This window comes from Urocitellus parryii, chromosome 8 (assembly GCF_045843805.1).
Source record: "Urocitellus parryii isolate mUroPar1 chromosome 8, mUroPar1.hap1, whole genome shotgun sequence".
Lineage (NCBI taxonomy): Eukaryota > Metazoa > Chordata > Mammalia > Rodentia > Sciuridae > Urocitellus > Urocitellus parryii.
Window position 1 is genome coordinate 122,727,715 of NC_135538.1, and position 22,757 is coordinate 122,750,471.

Here is a 22,757-nt window from a genome sequence, read left to right on the forward strand (position 1 = left end):
CTTAACTAATGGGTCATATTTTCCAATTAAACAAAAACTTCTGTTAGACTCTGTTGTACCCATGCAGGAATCTGTAATGGAGCAAGTGCTAGGAGGACAGTGAAATTGCAAGAAGATGGAACCCTAAAGAGAATTCATCTAAGATGAGAAATCATGAAATCCTTCCTTTCTGCTATTCCCATAATCTGTTTCCTTTACAAATATTGGAAGAATGATGGAAAATACAATCCAAGAAAATATCCTGGGTTTTGTGGGACAATGACAAGAAAAAATTACTTCTGCTACTTTCAAAGATTAGAGACACCCAGAGGAGACAAGACCAGAACTCCTACTTAATAACAGAAACAGGGATAATTCTCAGTAGAAGCCGAGAAATTAAAAAAAAAAAAAAAAAAGATGAGAGCAGAAGGTCACCCTCAGGTCTCTGCTTATGTGGCTTGATGCCTTCCCTGCCCATGGTCCTGGAGACAGGAATTGCCCTGGGGATGCTTCAGTCCCTGTCATCACAGGTCCTAGAGGGATAAGGTTCAAATGAAGGGACAGGACTAAGGAGCAGGAAAGATGATCCAGCTGAGGAGTGACCACATCACAGCCCAGGATGGCTGGAAACAGACTGGGTATCACCTTATCTACCCTCAGTTGCTTTCATTCTTCCCCAGTCCCCACCTGCAGCAGAATCAGCACAGAAAATGTGGATTCTGGAAGTCCTCAGGTCTTATTTTCTCTCTGTAACTTTAGTAATGTTCCTTTCATTCAATTAGCACATCAATCACATTTTATGCCACTAGTTTGAAATATAAATCAATATCCAGATCCTGTTTTTCCATAGTGAAGGAAGAAGCTACATCTTAGGGCAACATAAAGCTAAATCAGTAATGAAGACATCTGCTACACAGGAAAATAGATTCAGGAGGAAAACAGGACAGCATGGGGAGTGGTCTTGGTGATCAGAGATGTGCTCCTCTCTCCATTTCCTTACATTATGATGACAGGAACACAGACACAGTTAGATGCCAACTGCATAAGAGAAATTGGAATTTTATTGAAATGACAGTAGGATGCAGGAAGAGAACTGAAGGAATTCTGTACTGCTCAATCCCAAAGATGACAGCTGTCTCGCACTGGAAAAGAAAGTATTACAAGCAAATTCAGATCACTCATTGTAATGGAGACACTCTGAACAACCATTAAACACTCAAAATGTCAAAAATCCTTCTAAGAGTCCCTATAACACAGGAGCCACCCCATTCCCCAACCCCTCTCCATTTTCAGGCCCTCCAGGTTCTCACCATTATAAGAAGTGAGTGACACATCAGATCTCCAAGCACTGACAATACCTGAGCCAAACAAAACAGAAACTGGTCAGAGTGCACAGAAACTGTGGACAATGGAGGAACTATGGGATGGATCAGTCCTCCCATCACTCCCTGAAACACTTTCTCAAGGGTCCCAGGGATCACTGTGCTTCATTTTAATAGGTAGCTGGTACATAGGTCTCCTTTTATTACACCTGTGGGGAGAAAGCATCCTGTGAGAGAACAGGTTGAAAATATGTCTTGGAGGTATCTCCTAGTCCTGGACACTAGGGAAATCTCCAGGACTATAACTATAGATATAGGGAAGGATCAGAGGAGACAAGAGGAAAGTAAATGGGTAGGGATGGAGCCAACTGCTCTCCTAGGAGGTCTGTCCTCTCTGGCCTCTAAATACTGGGAATCAGGTCTTCTCTACTACAAAAATCAAGAGCATATATTTGTCCCTTAGTTTCTATGCACTTAACAAAGAGTAAGGAGGATCCATGGTTGGATTAGGGCATGTGGAGATATTACTTCCCATGAACAAGGCAGGGCACACTTCTACCAAGTACTTGAAACCACCAGTGGGGACAAAAATTCAGAACCTGCACTTTCCCTACCAGTGTTTTTCTTCTTCCACATGACAAAAGCAACCACAGCTCCAGGGACAACAGCTCCAAGGAGAACCACACCAGCAACAATTCCCACAATGGGGATGGTGGGCTGAAGGGGTGGCTCTGGGAGAAGGGAAGTCAGGTGAGGGGTCTGATCCCCAGCTGTCAGTCGCTACCCTGCTGAGGGTCTCCAGAAAGCCTCCTGCTTTCCTGACAATAGGCTCTGTGCCCTCACCCCCTCCTTACCCCATCTCAGGGTGAGAGGCTCAGGCAGCCCCTCATGGTGCACACGGCAGGTGTATCTCTGCTCCTCTCCAGCAGGCACCACCACAGCTGCCCATTTCTGGAAGTTTCCATCCCCTGCAGGTCTGGTCTCCACAAGTTCCATGTCCTGGGTCTGGTCCTCCCCATCCCGTTGCCAAGTCAGGGTGATCTCCTTAGGGTAGAAGCCCAGGGCCCAGCACCTCAGTGTGATGTTTCCTTCATGGCTAGGGTGGTGAGTCACATGTGTCTTTGGAGATTCTGAGAGGAAGAATATAGAAATTCAGACATTATTGCATTACCTTTCATGGGCCAATGAAGCAGCTCTCACATGACCATCCTGAGGATGGACAACAGGATTGGAGAGTGGAAGGGAACATAAAACCTAGACACAAGCCAGGACTGAGGCGGCTTCTAGTTTAACCTATTCCTTTAAAGTTCTAGAATGAGATTGAGACAACCCAGTATAAGGCTTCAGGTCCCTGAGAGGGACTTCAGATTCTGGGCTTGGTAGAGGCTGAGACATGTGGAAAACCTGGAGTTAGACCTCCAAGGACACTAGGCTGGAAAGGACCAGACAGTCTGTCCTTGATGCTACCAAGACTACTCCACAGAACTGTGGTCATTACTTATTGTCTTTCCCACCAGCCAAATAGAGAGAGGCAGGATCCCTCACTAGTCCTGAGAGAAAGCGGCCTTCAGTTCCTCTCTAGTTCAGCACCCGGAATCCGGCCCACTCACTGCCCTCTGGACTAAGGAGCAGGAAGGTGTTCTGTAGTAGGTGCCATTCTCCTCCCCTCCTTGTGGGAAGCTAGCCAAGGGATCTACAGGAGATAAGCAGTTGTCCAGCAGCCACTCATACCTACTCACTGCAGTGTCTCCTTCCCATTCTCCAGGTATCTGGAGAGCCACTCCACACAGGTGCCCTCCAGGTAGGCCCTGAAGCGCGCTGTGCCACCGGCTGCCTCCCATTTTCTCAGGGTGATCTGAGCAGCCATGTCAGCTGCGGTCAAGGATTGCAGGTCCTTCTTCAGGGCAATGTAATCAGCGCCATCATAGGCTGACTGCCGGAACCGGTGGAGGAGGCGTCCCTCTGGTCCCAGCTCACAGCCATACAGCTTCTGGAATGTGTAAGAGCCTGTCCCCGCCCCGAGGTCAACCGCTTCCCCGCCCCGCCCACCCCGCGAGTTTTCCTCCCTAAACTGCAAAGGAAATCCTGTCACAGTCCGCGAGGGCACTCTCTGTGTCGAGCGTCTCCGCGGGTCCCTCAGACTTGGGGTGAAACTCGGTTGGGGGAATCCCTGACATCTCGGGACCCTCCGTGAGGGAGATTAGGGGTCGCGACTTCATACAGGGGCCCGGGTCACTCACCGCACTCGCTCTGGTTGCAGTAGCCGCGCAGGGTGTTCAGGTTCACTCCACTCGGTGATTCTGAGCGTTGTTCTTAGCAATCCCTGTGTTTATGTTACTCTGGCCCCAGCTTCTCCATCCAAGGCGCCCTGGGCTCCATCCTTGGTGTCCCGGAGTCGCTGTCGAAGCGTGTCGTCCACGTAGCCCACTTCCGTGTACCAGGGCTCCCTGCCCGGCCGGGACACAGAGATTTCGAAACACGTCAAGGAGTGGGAGCCTGGGGAAGGGAGCCGCTGAGACCTGCAGGACTCTCCTCCTGGTGCCAGACCCTGGTCCCAGGCTGACAAGGCCAAGAACAGAGGAGCAGGGTGGAGAGACACTAAGGGGCAATGGGACTTAAAATGGCTGGATTCAGGGGCTGGAGTGGAGGGTCAGGAAGAGCAGACCCTCTAGCCACGAAGGGGAGTGTCTGGGCCCTTACTTGTCCTGAGAGACAATGGAGACTTTAATTTTTCTGTGTCCTGTGCTCTCACAGGAAGGTCCCCTGGCTCCTCTGGCAAAGAGGTCATTTCCCTCCCCACCCTGCACTCACCTGCCCAGGTCTCAGTCAGGACCAGGGCCTCTGATAGCAGCAGGAGCAGCTTTCTGGAAGCCATAACCCCCAATGTGCAGTTCTATGGTGATTTTGCGTCCAGGCCAGTAGGTTGGAACTTTACAACTGAACTGTGGTGAAGCTGATTCTCTTTTCTAGGAGCAAGACAAACAATGGGAGTGAGAACTAGGGCCCTGTCAGGAGTGTCCAGGCAGAGCTACCTGACCCAGGTTGGGAAAATGAGAAGTGAAACACCAGGCAGAAGGGGAATCCCCAGTGGTCTGTGTCCACACCCCAGACCCCTCTGTAGACCCTGAGTGTCAAGCCCAGGACCTAGGACTTTGCCAGAATGAACTTCTGTTCCAATCGCTCTTTATCAAGCTGTCCCTTTGATTCCTGCCTCAGGGAGTAAATCAGCAGTTCTCAAACGTTTTGGTTTCAGGGTCTTTACATGCTCTTAGAAAGTAGTGTGCACTCCAGAGGTAATCATTTGTATGTGGATTATGTCTACCAATATTTGCCACATTAGAAATAGCAATTAATTCCAATTTAAAGATATTTTATTGCTTCAGAGTATTGACAACCTATTGCATGTTAACAGAAACAATAATTTTAAAGAGAATGAACTGTTTTCCAAAATAAAAAGATTTAATCAGAAGACTTGATCATTTTACTTTTACAGTTTTGAAAGTCCTTATTTCTCATTAGAAAACTGCTAGATATTCACATCTTCTGCATTTAACCTGTGATTTTCGTTGAGACAAAAAAAATGCAGCCTCATACAAATATGTAGGAGGAATGTTTTTAATAAAGTTTTTGATAACTGTGGCTATTCATCTTTTTAAATTATTTTTTAGTTGTAGATGGACACAATATCTTTGTTATCTATCTATCTATCTATCTATCTATCTATCTATCTATTTATTTATATGGTGCTGAGGATTGAACCTAGTGCCTCATGCATGTAAGGCAAGTGCTCATCCACTGAGCTACAACGCCATCCCCTTCATCTTTGATACTACACTAAAATGACACTAGAGCATGTAAAGACCCTGAACCAAAACGTTTGAGAACTGCTGATTTACTCCCTGAGGCACGAATCAAAGGGACAATGTTCATACTGAAAGGTTCATACTATTCATGAAACATTGTCATTGAATAGAACATAGTCTATTGCATTGACCTCTGTGGATGTCTTGCACATTGAATGTATCTTGTCCTAATGCATGATTTTTTTAAAGTCATGCATTGATGGACCAAGTTGTATAGATCTTCTACTGTTAACATATTTAAGTTCAGATAATCAAAAAGTCATATGTTCATATTACCACAGATTTCACCAGAAAATGTTGTTGTAGGTACTTGTGAATCCGTCAAATATTGAAGTAGTTTCTCTGTCATTTTTTTAAACAAAAAATGTGACTGGTACAATTCACCAAATGGCTTTTTTTTTTTAAACACAAAAACCCTACATTGGAATGTAGTAGAAGTGCTTTATGTGTATTTCCCTTCTATCAATTAAGTGTTTTTATAATGTAGACACTGGAATGGAGATTTAATAAATTTAATGATTTTTAATACTTCAATGAGGACATGTTTAAATGAATTGGCATTTTTCCCCTTCTACATTTAAAAGGTTCTCAAGAAAACAATACGTACTTTTGCAGTTTGACACCATATCTTTCATCTTGCCAAGGTTTACTTTAATGTAAATAATGTTTTAGTGACATTATAAAAATGATTTGTGATCATATTGATTCTTTGCAATGGTCTGAGCACCTCCAAGTCTTCCCCAGATCACAGTTTGAGAATTGCTGCTCTGAACCAACAGTGGAGAGCTCCCAACTGGTTCCAACTTCTTTGCTTGATCTTCTGCCACTATTCTGAATAATTGCTAAAACATGTAAAAGATATGGTATTTGTAAATAAGTAATTATGCGCAATTATGTATACAAAAAAGGAAGTTTTTATAAATAAAAAAGTGATCATATAAATGAATAATTTTATAAATGATTTTAATGATTAAAGCAATACCAGAAAAGAAGTAGTACAACTGGAAAAGTAATGGTAAGGAAGACAGAAGTATAAGAGCACAAGTCTAACAATAAGGGATTCCCAATAAAATAACTAATGATAAGATTTCCAAAATAATTGAGAATCAGGATTGATTTTAAAATCTCAAGAAACTTTCTCAGCATTTTCAGCCTTCCACTATTACATGTGAATTGCACCCAAACAAATGAAAACAGACCCATATTAAGATATGTTATGATGAAATTTCTGAAAGTAAGTAGAAAAAAAGGGACCCTGAACATTTCAATAGACAGAAAATAAATGCAGCTACTCCAGCAGGGTGTACTTTATTGGGCAGTCAAAGAAAAATAACTGATGAATGTTATGGACACTCTCCCTATGTGCATATACAGCAAAATACAAAATTAATATTAATGTCAGACATACATGGATCCTTAGACTCGGTTTCTTAGTCCTAGAAAGAGACAGAGACAGGAAGAAATTTAATGGAATAATCACTTTGGGATCCCACTTTGTCTCTCCACTTATAAGAGTATAAATTGGAGGCCAAGAAAGTTGGATCCCCAATTGGAGTATCAGAGGACTAAGTTGATACATGTTATTTAGAACTTAGTCAATGGAACTTAGGCGCCTGTGATGTGCTGGATCAAATTCCTTTAGTTCACTGTTCCTGGAACTAAAATTAGTGATTTCATCCTTCAACTCTGCTCCATCTCTTGAATTTTCTTTCAACCTTAGGGAAATCTCACACTCAGAGAATATTGATAGAAGTCAGACATCACTTCCTTCCATAAAAGAGGTAAATTCACATTTGTCAACACTATGGCATTTGAGCATTGTACTAGTAGGCTTTGGCTCTACTGACCAGATGACAACATCCCATGACCAAGATGTACTGACACAGAGAAGCTAGGTTTGGGGGGAAGAGCAGGGAGACTATGGCCAGTGCCTCATTAAGGGGTCCTTCTTCCTGCACAGGATAATTCAAGCCACCCTAAAACTTGCAGTCTCAGATAATTAGTAAATAACAAAGCACAAATACTCAGAAATATATTTATACAAAACAAAACCCCTAATAGGTCTAGTCTAGATGGATTCTGGAACTAGACAAAGGGAAAATGGTTCTGGAGGTTTATTTAAGGGGGTACATCAAAGCAAGAATAAGGTTTCAAGGGCAGAGTCTTGCTTCCTGATGTCTTGCAGTCAGCAGGTTGACTGACATCATGGTAAGTCACACCCATCTCAGGTGCTGTGTGGGCCATGACAGAGCGGGAAAGAGATTCACATTGTCCCTGGGCAATTGACCAGAGAAAATGTTCACTGGCCATTCCCAGAAACCAGATGTCTCTATCCATGAGGCTTCTATGCATGGTGACCCACATCCATCTCATAGATGGCTTGTGACAGCTGGGACTCTGCACAATGATTTGCAATGGTGGCATTAGCGCCAATAATGATGCCCAGATTCCGTGAACAGCAATGACAGCAGTCCCTGCTGCAGGATCCAGAATCCAGCATGAAAGTCTCAGTGACATCTGTGTCCAGCGCCAAGGACAGTGGTTTCCATCTGAAGGAGGGACTAGGATTGTGTTTCTGGCTCTGTGGACTGGAGTTTTTTCTGTGGCATTCTACCAAATTAAGTCAGGCTCCAAAAGTCACATACAAACTGGCATTCCACTGTTGACTCCAACAAGTGACTGATACATTAGATCTGGGTACTGGTTTCCCAGAGCAGCATTTGGAGACTTAAATTAGACTGAGCTGAGAGTCAATTCCAAAATTTGCCATCTGGCTGTATCCTATGAGAGAGAAAATGACTCTCATCTCCTAATATTGGGTGTGATAATTGACTAAATATATCCTCCATTTCCTTTCCAAGGAAAAAACTACATTCAAATGTAGAAGTAAGATTCCTCCTCATCCTGAATACTCTGATCACTGACCTCAGCAGTTCTTACCTGTCCAAGTGGCATAATTGCTGGTGGGCTCACTACATAAGACTCAGACCTCTCACCAGCTCTGCAGTCTCAAGTATGATGCACAACACCAAGAAATGCTCATTGAAAAACATGAAACAAGCTGCCAATGCACATCTGGGAATCCTGCTCTACCGTTTTACCACTGGAGTAAGAAGCATGATCTGCAAACCAGCAGAATCAGCACCATCCTGTCTTAAATATGAAACCACCTGCTCAACTCCAGACCACCTACATGATAAGATGACATCAAGGGGATTCTAGTGCACAGGTAAGTCTGGGACTCCTTAGTCTACCTGCTTCTTGATGTGGTGCTAGAACTGTGCAGTATGCTCCTAGTGTGGGATCTGATCAGGTCACTTACACTGAAGCTCCAGGGATCAGTCCTTGCTCCCTTTCTCTGCTACACTCAATCTCTTCTCATGGCTTTAACTATCATTTATATGGAGGTATTTTCTAGATCTAATTCTTCACTCCAGAAATTTCTCCTAAATATTTCCACATTTGTCTGTCCCACTACCAACTGGCACCTCACCTGCAATTCTAGTGCACATCACAGTACAGCATCTCCTACAATAAGTACCTGCCATACATTCAATTATCCTCACCTGTGTCCCTCCAGACTCCTGGAGGCTTTGTGGGGACAATTTTGGGACAGATGATTTCTGTGACAGGGTCAGGGGACACCAAGAGGATAATGACACAAAAGAATGCACACAAAAGGACAAGAACAGGAAATATCCTCCCATGGAAACAAAGAAACAAACCTCAACACAGGAAACTTGGCAGCTAAGAGCCAGAGCCAGGCTTGATCCTAGGCTGACCCAACCACACAAAGCTCTCACTACCCAACATTCTGGAGACTGGGCAAGGACAGGATAATGTCAAAGTCCCTATGTCCACTAGTCATGGTGGGACAAAGTTCAACTGAGGGACAAGGACAAAACAGAATGGAAGATGTCCACTAGGGACCGACTGAAAGGTCACAATGGACTAAACACCAACTGGCCACAACTTGTCCACACCCAACTCCTCACAACCTTCACCTGTCCCCACCTGCAATGAAGTCAGCACAGAAAACATGGATTCTGGAAAACTCTCAGGTTTTAATTCATCTCTCAAGTGTTAGGAGTCCTTTTCTGCTTTAATTAACTCATCAACCACATCTCATGGTGAGATTCTTATTTTTGGTAAAGAACTAAGTACTTACAACTCAGTGCACCATGAAACTGATACAGAGATGGAGACAACCCAGCTACACCTCTGCTGAAACAGGAAGGTTGATGGGGAATAAATGCAGGGGTCAGTATCGGGAGAGGGTCTTCTTGTTCTGTGACAGGCAATTTCCTTACATTTTGTGAACAGGAACACACTCATACCCACACACATACACACAGAGACACAGATATGCCAGTTACAAATAAATTCAGTAGCTCTGTATGTCACAGTAGGGATAGGGGGCAGACTTTAAAAAATCTTGTGTCACATAGTCACACTTTAAAGGAAAATGTAAAGTAAAAATAAAAATAAAAAGACTACATAAGAGGTGACACTACGAACAGCCCATCACACAATCAAACATCCATATTCAGAGTCCCCATTACCCAGTTGTGTTCATATTGCCCCACCTGCTCTCCCCTTCAGGACCTCCAGGACTCACATGTACAAGCCATAAGAGAGGCATTGGATTCAATGTCACTGTCACTATCTGGGTATAACAAAATAGGAACTTGTCAGATCCTACACTAGACATGGCTAAAGGAGAAATTATGGGGTGGTTGAGCCCCACCCCAGTGTCGGGGTTATCAGTACCAGGACAGAGCAGATTCCTGCTTGGAGGTGTGAACCAGCTGGGAAAATTTAAAAGTCTGAAAACAATCAATAAGGAACAAAAAACAAGAGGCAGAAAAATAGTTTTCTAAGCTGGGGTCTAGTGAGTTCTCCAGCCCTGGCAGGAACTAAGCAAGGAAAAAGGCCTAAATTCTTTATTTAAGAGGAAATACATCAAAAGCTTTCAGTGTGGCAGGCTTCTTGAGTAAAAACAGGATAAGATGGAAAAGAATTGTTTGGGGCTAGAGAGGTTATGCCCACTTAAAGGGGTTGCATATGAACCGCGGCTGTGAGCTAAGGTAGAGTGTCAGCTTTAGTCTGAGCAATCTGCAACCAGTGATTCACATCAGGACTTCACTCAAAAAAAGCAACCCCTCCCCTGATTTGTGATGGCTTAAACAAACCCATAATTCATACACAGCCTCCAACACCAGGGCCCCTCATTTAACTCTCACCTCTTTTTCCACCTGTGAGAAGAAAATAACTTGGGAGAAGGCAGCATAGAGGCAGGGCAATGAGTGTCTCAAGGAACCAGAAAATCCCGAATTCCAGGGAAGTTACAGAACTGTGACTGCAGACCCACAAAAGTAACAGAAAACAGGAAGAAAGAAATGTGAATGGATTGAGACCAAGTGCCATCTTGGAGATTTGTCCTCAGCAGAAACCTTCCCCTCTGATTTAAAAATTTTAAAAATTAAAAATAAAAATAAAAGACTACAAAACAAAACTGCAGTATACTAATCAAACATCTTACTCCTTGAGACTGATCCACAAAAAATAACTGACTTTGAAAATGCTAGAAATGAGGTAAAAACAAATGTGAATATGTATAAGTGTCTATGAACCATTAAGGTCACAAACAAAAAGAAAAAAAAAAGATCTTGATGAAAAGTTAAAGAATTAAAAGACTTCTATGCAGTCGCTGTTGGGTGGTGCAGAGCCTGATAGGTCCAGCGCGCAGAATCTTCGCAGAACCACGTCTAGGCAAGAAGCAGGAGCCAATGCTTCCTCCTGGGTCCTTGCTTCCCAGGGAAACTCAACTGCGCCCCGGGCTCTGGAGAGGAGGCCGGCGGAGGAGCTGAATTGACAAGGTCAGGGAAGTAGTAGGGGCGGCAGAGGTGGCAGCTGGAGAGACTCCTCTGGCCTCCCTGAAAGCTGTGGCGGCTGGTCACAGGGAACAGCCGCTCTCTTTTGGATTCAAGAACAACTTGGGCAGAGCAGTGATCGGTTGTGGAGGGTCAAAAATAAAAGAAATCCAAAATATGACAAACACCAGAATACAGATAATAAAAGGAAATCTTGAGCCAGAAGTCAAAATTTTTGGCAACAAGGCAATGCAAATAAAAGTGAAAGCAGTGATAGAAAATTTTGTTAAAAAACAAGAAAATAACAATTCAGAACGCAGAGTTGATTTACCTCCAATTAAGAAAAACTTTTATGTTGAATCACTAACAATAAGTTCTACTTCAGAAGTGCAAGTAGACAACTGGAGGAAGGAAAATTTTAATATAACATGTGATGACTTGAAAGATGGTTCAAATCGCCACCTCCCCAATCCTACCTGTAAATTTGAAGATGCCTTTCAATATTACCCTGAAGTTATGGAAAACATTAAAAGGGCAGGTTTCCAGAAGCCAATGCCAATTCAATCATAGTCATGACCAATAATTTTACAAGGAATAGATCTTATTGGAGTTGCACAAACAGGAATGGGGAAGATACTATCATATTTAATGCCTGGATTTATTCATCTAGACTGTCAACCAGTAGCTAGAGAGAAAAGGAATGGACCTGGAATGTTAGTCCTTACACCAACTAGGGAATTGGCTCTTCAGGTTGAAGCTGAATGTTTTAAATATCCATATAAAGGTCTTAGAAGTGTTTGTGTATATGGTGGTGGAGATAGAGATGGACAAATACAAGATGTTCAAAAGGTGTACACATCATTATTGCTACTCCCGGAAGACTGAATGATCTGCAAATGAATAACTTTGTGAACTTGAGAAGTGTAACATACTTGGTTTTAGATGAAGCAGACAAGATGCTGCACATGGGATTTGAACCCCAGATAATGAAGATTTTGTTAGATGTATGCCTTGACAGACTATTATGACAAGTGCTACTTGGCCGTATGCTCTTCGTTGACTTGCACAGTCTTATTTGAAAGAATGATTGTCTATGTTGGTACTTTAGATCTCGTTTCTGTAAATACAGTGAAGCAAAATATAATCATCACAAAAGAGGAAGAGAAGTGAACTCATATTCAAACTTTTCTTGAGAGTATGTCACCTAAAGATAAAGTCATTGTGTTTGTCAGCAGGAAAGCAGTTGCTGATCACTAATCAAGTGACCTAATTCTCAGACACAGATCTGTAGAGTCTCTCCATGGCAACAGAGAACAGAGTGATTGTGAGAAAGCATTAGAGAACTTTAAAACAGGTAAAGTGGTGTAAGGGGGGGTCCGGCGGAACGTCGGAGGGAGAGACCACACAAGAGACTTACTCCATGCAATTGGCAAAAGGGGATTTATTGGGGATCCATTCCAGCGCGCTGGGACTCTGTGCCCACTCAAGAAGGGAGCGCAGCTCAGAGCCCCGAGCAGAGGTTCAAACAGAGCTTAAGTACACTTTTTGGGGAGGGCGGGAGGCTTTGCATACATCAGAACAAATCATCATGAGGCGCGGGGAAATTGAACAACAACTCTGAAACGTGATTGGCACATTCATTGGTGGGAACAGATTGGGCGGGGGTTGATTGGTCATTCATAAGCGGGTTACACATTCAAACTGATTGGTCCAGGCCCTGTGAGGAACTGCACAGGGCCCTAGGCTAAATGGCCAGTAGGGTGTTGTCTTAACTATCTCAGGAATCTGGGTGTAACAGAGGAACTTAATAATACCTAATCTTTTACATTCAAGCTTTCCAGCTTAGAAACTTTACCCTTTCAGTGGGACTATTGATTGCTACTAATTTGGCATCTAGAGGTCTTGATGTACATGATATCACTCATGTATATAATTATGATTTTCTGTGGAATATTGAAGAATATGTACACATAGTAGGGAGAACTGGAAGAGCAGGGAGAACTGGAAGAGCAGGGAGAAGCGGCATGTCAATTACCCTTATCTAGAAATGATTGGAGGGTTGCCACTGAATAATATTCTGGAAAGAGCATATCAGAGAATTCCAGAGGAGCTTGTCTTAATGGCGGAGAGATACAAGGCAAATAAACTAAAAATAGAAATGGGGGAAAAAATAGGAAGACCTCAAGGAAAGCCCCAGAAGTTTTATTAATGACTAAATGCTGAAAAGTCATACTAACCTGCCAGAGAATTCAAGATATTTTAGAAATATGTTATTCGAGATGGAAATAAGTATTGAAACACACCAGTAGTACGAAGAAACAACTGATTCTTAACATAATAGTGTTTAAAAATGTAGAATCCAAATCCCCAGTACTGCAAAAAAAATGTAGATTTCAATATTTTATACTTTCTTTAATAAAATCAAAAGTATTTTTAAAAAAGGAAGAAAAGTTAAAGAATTGTTTCCATTGAGGTTCAAAACAGTCTCAGCTTCCCTTCAAAACAGTGTTAGGTGGGGTCCAAGGGAGTGTAATGCTTACTCCACCTTCAGGGTGGGGTTATTAGAATGAAAGAGGTAATCCTACAGGCTGATCACCTGGAGGCAGGGTTTAGGCTTAAGAATGTTCCAGGTTCTTCATTAAATGCCAATTGGTCTGGAGATTTTATATCAGTCACCTCCAGGGCCCCAAAATTGCTGGGAGACTGCACCCCAGGGATCTCCCATGGGTTCCTCTGGGTGGTAGAGTAGCCAACTCTTAGTTCACTATGTCACCTGTGGACCCCATGTTTCCTGGTCTTGGGTTCAGTCTCCAAACTCAATCTCTCCTGCCCCCACCTTTTTGAATTCCCAGCCAATAGGCCAGTATGTCTCTCCCAGCTGGTTCTGCCAGCTGCCAGATAAGAGGGAGAGGTGTAGAGCCCAGTGGGTTTCCACAACAAGTAGTCTCCTGTATAAACCTCTCTCCTCATTTTATTTTCTCCTGGTCACTTAGGCACACTCATTGTCATCCAGTGTGTTTTTGCCAGAGCTGTGTTTCGGGACAACTCTGGTTTGCTAGGAATCAGTTTCCCAGCTACCAGCCCCTGAAACAGAGCTGCAAAATGGTTCTATCCTCTACCCTCCACACCAACTAGAAAAGATGAGGCTTCTTTGTCTTGCAAGGATATTGTGCCACACACCTTTCAGTTTAGTTGGGCAGTGTCTTTGATCTCTAAACTCTCTATATCCAGACATGCCTCAGGCCTCCTACAAATATGGGTTCCTTTAATTTCCGTATGCACTTTCCTAATGGAGGGACTGCTCTGGCTTGTGCCTCCAGCCACAGGAGCAACTGTGCACTAGGGATTTCTTCCTAGTGCAGACTTGGGGCAGATCAGGGCAGAATCCCTGATGTGCTTTGAATGTCCAGTATTAAATTCTAGTAAAGTCTTTTTTGTTTGTTTGTTTGTTTCCTTACCTTGCAGAGAAGCTGCCTGTGTGCTTTCTTTGTTTCATGTCAAGGAGCAGACAGGAAAGCTACCTTCTCTATTTCACCATGTTGAAACCGCTTCATTTCCTTTAAAATCAATTATGTAATTGTTTGATACATTGGTTAATTATGGTTTCCTATAGAAGTCGTTTTTCCCTCCTTCAAGTTTTGTGTCAATACCAGCCCAAGATATTTAAAAAACAAAATTAAGGTTCAAGGTCTTTGGCCCCAAATGGTAAAGCCAATCAGGGCAATAAACCTGTAAGAGTGCAGGGTGCTGATTAGAATTCTCAAAAAATAGTTTTGGTTTCTCCTTCTCCTCCTCCTCTTCTTCCTCCTTCTTCTCTTCTTCTTTTCCCTGACTTAAGGTAAATTTCCTACAGATAGTTTTTGGGTGAGAAAAGAAAAAGATTTCATTTCCTGCTGAGAGGATATGAATAGTCTGTTTCCCATATTTAACAGAAAGCCAAACTATCTCCGAGGGTCATTACCTGTGTGCTTGTTAGGCTGAATGCTGAGTGTTCCCAAAACCAGTGTGCTAGAGGCTTGGTCCCTATGTGGTGCTATAGGGAGATGGTGAAATCCTTGAGAGGTGGGGCACAGTGGGAAGTCCTGAGTGAAGGATATGGTTACCTACCTGTCCTTCTGCCCCGCCCTATGTGATTCTGCCACCAAAACTCCTCCCATGACCTGGCCCTCTCTCCTGCCTGCCAAAAGGGCCCACCCTAAGGGCCCCCCAAAACTAACTAACTCCTCCCATGTCCTGGCTCTGCTAAGGCTGCATTCAAAGCCCAAAATCTTGTGGCCAGCAGCCATTTTTTATCTCTGAAAATAAGCCACATCAGGTGTTTGTCGGATTGACTCCCCGTTGAATGAAGAGAAACTTGCTGATTCTAAAACTGCTCCCTGCCTCCATAATCTGTGCGCCATGTGCTTACATTTTGGTGCCATGACTGGGAAACAGGATATTTGGGGGGTTCTTTTATCCCTCCTGGTTCCAGGGAACCTCCAATTTTTCATTCTTTCCATGAAACCTTGGGATCAGAGGCCACTTTCTACCCAACTTAATAAGGTATGTGTTTGGGAGTCCTCAGATCTGCATTTAGGTCCCTGTGGGCAGACCCTGCTTCCCTGCTCTCCAATCTCCCAAAACCTCCAGTTGCCACCACTGCGGGTGAAGGAGGGAGGACGCTAAGTCTGCCTAGAAGAGCGGCCACCAAGCCCAGCCCAAAACTGCCCTTTCTGCCCACAGGCACTACAGGAATGCTTTGGGGTCCCTGTTCCTCTGCCCCATCAGGAGACTGTGACCACCTGCCCCACCACTGGTCTGAGAACACCTAGCTCATGGACCCAAGCCACCCAAAAAGGGAGTGCAACTCCCCAACCACATTCCCTGGAGGGAACTCAGTGCACAGCCTCCAGCCACCACCTCCTCCACTGCTACACCACCACCAAAAAAAACCCTGGCTGCCACCTCAGCACCATGGCTCAGGCTCCTCTGAATGTCTCCACTGCCCATGCACAAGTTCAGCCTGCTGGTATGGGGCTCATGCGGAGAAAGCACTTATGGGGCCACACCCCAGGGATGCATTCCACAACAGTGACCTGCAGGCACCACAGCATCATTCGACACTTTGCATCAAAAGAGGTAGACTGGATTCCCCTTCACCTGGGTGTTGGAAATGTCTGCCCAGACTTGCTTCTTTTTGTTTCTCTCAAGAACACATCGCCCTCTCTTGACTTTACAACCTGTTTTTTTTTTTTTTTTTTGAACCAGGTTTCAGCTTGAAGCAACAGACAAAAGTTTCCTTTATGAAAAAGTTTTAAAGGCACATCTAGCTGGAAAAGTTCAGTTTAACTTCTCCCTGGCTGCAACACAGGGAGAAGAATGATTTCAGGGCTCTCTCTCTCTCTCTCTCTCTCTCTCTCTCTCTCTCTCTCTCTCTGTCTTTCTCGCTCTCTCATGCTGATTTACTAAAATAGTGGCCATGTCTTTTTTTATTTTATTTTTTTTGCCTAGGACACTTGTTTTTGTTTTTTTAATTTTACATTTTTTTAGTTCATGATTTTGATCCAGTGTACCGAGGTTAATATGTTTTTCTGATCAGACCTATTTTATCCAACTATAAAGTTTTTCTACATTCTGCTTTGTTCAGAGACAAGTTGCAAAGGTGAACTTGAAGTGGCACCCCCTTTCTCCACAGAAAAGCCCTCTTCACCATGGCTGATTTTAGGACTGTCAGCAAAAGAGTCCATTGTAGATAAACTTCCTATTTTCATGTCACCCTGTTTACTTGGCCACTGGCCGAGAAGATACCAGCACTCCAGGTGCTGGACATCCCCTTACTAGTTTTTCACAAACGTAACCAATATAGTACTTTGAAGAAATGTACAAACAAGGCCTCTGGCCTTGAGCTGGGCTTCACAGAGACGTGTACATTTTTAAGATAAGTTACAACTGGGCTCCATGGTAACAGCTGGCAGGGGGAGGAAAGAAAGGGGAGAAGAAGCTCTCCCCTTCTCAGGTGTTGTCCTTGAAGAGTTAACTTGCCCAGAACAGTGAAAGAAAAAGCTGCTTTTATGTGAACTTCTGCAGACTGTGAAGTGCTGAGCCCCTCCCCTTACACACTGGGTATAAAACTCTGAAACTCCCTGAACTCAGGATTCAGGGGATTGATTGATTACAGCAAAGGCTGTACCCTCTGAACCTGGCTGCAGCCAAATAAAACTGTTTCCTGCTGTCTTCGGTGCCTTGCCTCATTTGTCCCTACAACAAACTGACAATATAATAGGTTTTAAAAAGTTATAAGGCCTTTCTTTGTTTTTTATTGTCCTATTTATTATGTATGTATCAAATTTAAATGAGCTCATAAACTAAAATTTTAAAAGATGGATCCAAATGCCTTTGGTTCACATGGTTTGAAAGGTCCAGTTTACATTGGGTAAACAAATGAAAATGAAGGATGTCTTTAAGTTACTCATAGGTTATTCTAGGTGGTCAAACAACTAGTAAAATGTAAACGTACATACCCATTGTTTCTAGAATTTTTCTTAAACAAGGAAGCGGCAAATGCTGTTCAATTCACTTGTCTTTCTTTTTTTTTAATTACAGGCATGCACAACCATACCTAGCTAAAGTTTATGTTTAAAAGCAACTCTTGGGATAAAATAGTTTGGGGGGAAAAAATAATATATCTGCTCTTATTTCAGCTTTCTAAGCTATTATCAAGAAACTAGAGAAAGAGATTGTGGAGAGAAGATCTGAGAAGCCAGCAGAATTCCTTATAGTAGCCTCTTCTAAGTCCTATACAGTTCAAGACAACTCAGAAACATCTTCATCCCCACCTGGATGCACTCTTTCTGAATTAGCCATCTCTCCCCCACTGTTTCCACAGCCTGGTCCTCTCCAGAGCTACTCAGGCAGCCACCCAGGGCAGTGCAGGGTTGCCCCTGTGTGGCCATGTGGCTGAGCACAGAAGACCTAAACTCCCAGTTCCTGTGCTCACTTGGGACAGCCCTGGGTCTCTCTGGGCTTCTGGGCTTGTGGCTCTGTGAACAAGTTAGTGATTTCATCCTATGTCAGATTCAGGATTTCCAAATGTTACTCAATATACAAGATAAGTATGTTTCCTCCTACTTGTATGTTAGTGGACTCTTGTCTCAGGGAGCATCCAGGTCTCCATACCATAAAGGCCAATTTCCAGGATGTGGATGAAAGTAACAAACATAATGAGTGCCCTCAATTTCCTGGGTGGGATGTTGGACCAACAAATTTCTGAGATTGTTCTGGCTGCTGCTCCCAGGATCAAGGGGCCCCTTCTTTGGAATCAACCCCAGATTTTCCAACCCAGTTCTCCTGGCAAACATTGAACAGTAATAAATTTGGAAGTAGTATCAATTTCCTTCATCATTCCCTGCTGGGAGATTATCCACTCCCTTTCTCTCTTGAGAGCATTTTTTGTTTTGTTTGAGCCTTACTTTAGCTTTTAATAAAATACTGTTGCTTGGCTTTTCATGTGTGACTCTAAATTTTCTTACATGGGACAGAAGAACAGAGGCCTGGAGCTTCAACTCCCCATTTACCTGTGACACTGATGGTGCAGGCATGAAAGGAGCTACTGAAGTGTTGGACTAGGGTGGTGAGGGAGCCTCCTGATGAGATGTGGAAATGGGGAGGAAATAGAGACAATAAGGGAATGGAGGCCAATGAGGGGTGGAGAAGGAATCAGACCAAAAAAGGCATGGGAAGGGTTAGCTGAGCTAACACCAGTGATGGGGAGATAGGCCTCTTTGGGGAGAGGTTCAGGGTCTTCTGGCTGTGGTGTTGAATGAGGGCTCCATTTTTTTACTAGGCTGGTAATTACACAGGTATTAGCTGTCATTCATCAGTAGTCCATAGTATGTTTTGGACAGTATTCTGTGTTACATGCATAGAGTAATTCAAACACACACAGGGAAGAAATGTGAAAAGAAGCAGATGCAAGAGAAGAATTGACTAAGGGGATGGCCCTCTTCCAGAGCCACATGCACTAATGCTGGGGTGGCAGGCAGAATCAAGGAGAGTACATAAGAGTAAATCCTGTGCCTCATGGTGAAGTGTCCAGTCCTGGTCCCTGATTCCAGGGTTCCTGGGGTCCCACTTATTATACTACATAGTCTTTTCTAGGCCCATCTCCAGGTATCCTGCAACAAGCCTTGGCTACTCATGTTTCTTAATTCAGCAGGAGCCGCTACAGGAACATGGGTTATGGGCTGGGAGATGGCTACACAGTTGGTAGCCATGAAGACAGTGTTCTTAGAGGATCAAGATTAGATGTGTCAGTAGCTGAAGACCATGGGGAGCTCCAGATCTGTGATGAGTGGGAGCCCAGGCATCCACCCAGCATTTCCCCTAGTTCCTGAGGTGGCCCCTCTCCACCTCTCCAGATCTCCAAACCACCATCCCTCTAGATGCCAAAGGTGGACTGTCGTGGTTTTTTGCGACTAAAACTCTCAGGGTCACTCCAGGGGAACTGGGCTGTACAAAATACAACACAAGAGATAGAGATACGTTTTGGGGGTGGGTGGGTCCTGTGACAGTTCCTCTGACCCTAAGTGTCCACAGAAAGAGAGTGAACAAGCATGTGCTGAACCCTTTTATTGAGAAGCCATTGAAATGAGGCAAGGGGTCAGGTTTCAGGGGGGTTCAGGGAGCTGAGTCTAGCTTCCTGATGTCTGCTTTCAGAAGGTTGGCTGACATCTAGGAGGGCCACACCCAAAAGCAGAGCAAGAGAAAGAGACACACAAAGGGCATTTCCATGGAACATTCTATCCCAAACAGGGCAAAGGGGTAATATCACAAAGGAACAGGTGAGTGTAGCTCGATCCATAGGGCTACACGCTTACATCTGAAGCCTCATTCTGCTACTTCGAGGATCAGAGCAATATCCAGGTCACTGCAAAAGTGACCGACAGAGCCTCTCTGATCATGGGAAGGAGAATGCAAATTCATTCAGACTGGCTGCCCACAGTGGGCCCTTCACCAAGACATCAGATGAGGCACCCTCTTGGAGCCTAGAGGTCCACAGGATCTTGCCTCTTCTCTTCTTTTTGGGAAACTAAGCAGACAAAGCCTGTTGCTACACTCTGAGGCCTCACCCCTTATCATCTCCATTTCCCAAAATTAATAGTTCTGTGGTTTTGAATTTATTTTGATTCCTGCTATGTGGCCCCAGAGTTTGGGTTTGTTTCCCCCCCATACACACCCCCGTCGGGGAGGCTCCTGAGGGATCCACAGTCTACAGCTTGGGCAGGGCTTTGAGATGGGAAGCAGCAGTGAATTCAAGAGCCAAGATCCCCCTCCTGACTCCAGGAGCCTGTGAATACAGTTAGTGGTCAGAACTCCTTTCTGGTCATGAGCTTGATGCTATGTCCAGAGTGTGGAGGGCACTATAGGGCTTGCTGGGTAGGGATTCCAGTTGGGAATAAAGTAGTATCTCCTGCCATACACACATGCACAAAGAGGACCCCCAATCACATCCAAGAAAACTAACTGCCTTTTCTGTCATAGACTGGGCTCCAAGGAGATCTGGTCCTTGGATTTGCTCACTCCTTAAGAAGGGTTTATCTGTTATGTGCCTGGCACTTGGAATACATCAAACCAATGCCAGGCAAAATCTACAGTCCTTAGGGAGCTTACCTTCAGATGTGGGACTTAATAAAGAATGAGGTGACTAAAGCAAAAGATAGGAATATCACAAAATAGGGTGGTTTAGAGAAAAGGAACAAAATAGAGATATGGGAAATGGCTGAAATTTTTAATTATTTGAATTATTATCCTTAGAGTGGGATTTACTGAGAGGTGACATTCAATCACTGCCTGTACATTCTGGGTTGTACTGGGGAACAACAGGCTGAAGCAGGAATGGGAGTGCGCAGACTTCAGGAAAGACTTCCTGTCTGTGATTCTGCATAGAAGTGTTTGAATCCCGTGATGGCTTCTCTTTTGTGCCTCATGAAATCTTCCTGAAGTCCTAAGTTTGAGGTCACTGAAGTTCCTGGTATTTGGAGGAAGGTTGGGAGAGGAGGTAGCAAGCTGAGATGGGGTTCCCACCCAACTCCATCTCTGCGCTCTTCTCTTGCCTGCAGAGTTGCAGGTGTAAGTGAATCTGAAGTGTTGAGCAAATGCCAGAATCCCTTGGACTAGAGGACAGTCACCACCTGGAAGAAACTAAAATAGAGGTCTTTCTAGCTCTCAAATTCTCCAAACACTAAAAATGAGAAAGGGAAAGTATGAGAACAATGAACAATATCTTGTCAACACTCTTTTTTATTGGTTTTGTGCAGAAATTGTGATTTGTGTGATCGAATGTACCAAGTTTAAGAAAATATTAGTTAATTTCATCCATTACATTTTACTTTAAAAAATATACTAGGAAAATTAAGATTATATCTGTGGCTTACATTTGTGGTTCAAATCATACTTTTACTGGGTAGCACTATTTTAGAATCTTAATAATTTTGTGTTCTATATTAAGGTTTGTGATTCATTTCTAATTGTTTCTATACATGTTGTTTGTTCTCTTCATGTCTCATTGTTCACTTCTCTTTGTTAAAAATACAATCCTCCACTCATTAGATTCCTTGAGTCCCTTTCTGTCACAAACTGAAATATTAATAATTACTTGGAAGCGGATTGTCTTTAAATGTAAGTATATATTCAATCACACAAATCATCAAATATAAATAATTAATGCAAAGGTGTTGGTTGTGCTGGAGCACCCTAATGAGCATTCAGTGCATACTAATTAAACACTATAAGCAAATCACACAATCCTAGGGCAACCATGAGCCCCAAAATGTTTCCAATGCATGTGACTTCTCTTAGCCCAAGAATAGACATTGTCCTTGATGGTGATTCTCTTCAGCCAATAGCTAAACATCAGGACATGGTAGAGTTGATCCAAGGGATGGGCAGCAAGGCAGCCAGTCTCATCAATGTCCTTGGAGCAAAACTCTTCAATGTGCCAGGACAAGCAATTTAAATACAGTTCCAAGTTGGTGGTGTACAGTGGTGATTGGTTACACCCAGTGAGAGTCAATGTCCATTGGTTATGTCCAGTGAGTTGATGTAATTGCAACTTGGTATGTTCTTTGCACATGTCCATAGAGCTATGCTCCCTATCAATTGTAACTAGTCATTGTTAAGCATGCCTATGACTAGTTCCCCTTACAGCTCTTTATCAATTGAAATTGACTAAGACAGACATGACTAAGCAGTTCAATGGCTGCTGTTCCTTATGGCCAGCAACTTAATGAGTCCCAGCATGTCCCCACATGTTTATGGCAGATGCTCCTTACACTTTCCATCAGCATGGATGTGCAGTTTTAGTTGTGAATCATTACTCTATCCTAGCAATGTAGACAATCCTGTACTTGAGCCTTACTTGAGCCAAAGCTAGTGCTTCTTTATTTTTAGTACTTGTATGCAGTAGAAAATCTTGAAATCAGTGTGCATCTTCCAAGTGAAAAATTATTTTGACAATTCAGTTTTTTTCCATTTTACTACTAATTATAGAATTTAGTTTTTCAGTTTCTTAAGAAAAGTAACCTGTTAGATTTCATTTTGGAATTGCATTTAATCAACAGATTAATTTTAAGAGAACTGATACCTTGTCAATATCACCTATTCCAATCCTTGTCTATAATATTTCTATTTAATTTCTCTCTCTCTCTCTCTCTCTCTCTCTCTCTCTCTCACACACACACACA

The 22,757-nt window shown here is 43.4% G+C and overlaps 2 pseudogenes; one reads left to right on the forward strand and one right to left on the reverse strand.

Moving 5' to 3' along the window:
• Positions 1–1,856: 1,856 nt before the first annotated feature.
• LOC113201546 (saoe class I histocompatibility antigen, A alpha chain-like) lies at positions 1,857–7,664 on the reverse strand (annotated as a pseudogene).
• A 2,209-nt stretch (positions 7,665–9,873) lies between these two features.
• On the forward strand, positions 9,874–13,246 carry LOC113201545 (putative ATP-dependent RNA helicase DDX43; annotated as a pseudogene).
• Positions 13,247–22,757: the final 9,511 nt, after the last annotated feature.